General features: G+C 46.4%; 1 non-coding gene across 1 annotated transcript; it reads left to right on the top strand.

The window, feature by feature from the left end:
* Positions 1-261: 261 nt before the first annotated feature.
* On the top strand, positions 262-368 carry LOC108309421. The gene has a single exon (XR_001827323.2). It is a non-coding gene; the product is annotated as a U6 spliceosomal RNA (small nuclear RNA).
* The last annotated feature ends 581 nt before the right edge of the window (positions 369-949 follow it).

The raw sequence follows: 949 nt of genomic DNA, 5'->3' as shown, positions 1-949 counted from the left end.
TGGCATGGTGGCAGGCACCTGTAATCCCAGCTGTCTCTCCTTGGCAGGAAATGGCGCTGCTGAATACCCAGTTGCTTCAGCCAAAACCTGGCATCTTTGATTTCTTCCCTTGCCTCCCTATCATATTCAACTGTCAGCAAGTTCTGTGGGCTCTAACTCCAATTACAACCCTAACCTGTCCACTTCTGTCATTTCCAACTCTGCGACCTGGGTCCAGGCCGTCATCAACACCTGCTGTACTAGTTTAATAGCTCCTAAGTAGTGCTCGCTTTGGCAGCGCATATACTAAAATTGGAATGATACAGAGAAGATTAGCATGGCCCCTGAGCAAGGATGACACGAAAATTTGTGAAGCGGTCCATGTTACAAAAAAAAAAAAGAAATAGCTCCTGCTTCTTAGAAGTGGACCCCTGCTTCTTCTCTAGCTCCCTATTGTCCAGATCTCACCCGTCAGAAGGTCTTTCCACATAGGAAGTCAGATCATGACCCTCCCCTGCATTCCTTCATACTTAAATGGTATTCCATCATACTTAGACTAAAATCCCAGGTTCTTATGGTATATTGGTGGTCTATTACTGCATAATAAACTGCCCTGGAATTTGGTACTTTAAACAATATACATCTAGGCCAGGCGCAGTGGTTCATGCCTTTAATCCCAAAACTTTGGAAGGCCAAAGCAGGTGGGTCACCTGAGGTCAGGAGTTCCAGACCAGCCCGGCCAACATGGTGAAATTCCATCTCTACAAAAAATACAAAAATTAGCCAGGCATGGTGGCGGGTGCCTGTAATCCCAGCTACTCAGGGGGCTGAGGCACGAGAATCACTTGAACTCAAGAGGTGGAGGTTGCAGTGAGCCAAGATCACACCATTGCACTCCAGCCTGGGCAACAGACAAAAAACTCCGTCTCAAAAAAAAAAAAAAAACACATCTGGCTAAGTGCAATGGCTG

This window comes from Cebus imitator, unplaced genomic scaffold (assembly GCF_001604975.1).
Source record: "Cebus imitator isolate Cc_AM_T3 unplaced genomic scaffold, Cebus_imitator-1.0 Scaffold93, whole genome shotgun sequence".
NCBI classification, from domain to species: Eukaryota; Metazoa; Chordata; class Mammalia; order Primates; family Cebidae; genus Cebus; species Cebus imitator.
The sequence above is the reverse complement of the archived record's forward strand: the minus strand, read 5'-3'. Positions and strand labels throughout refer to the sequence as shown.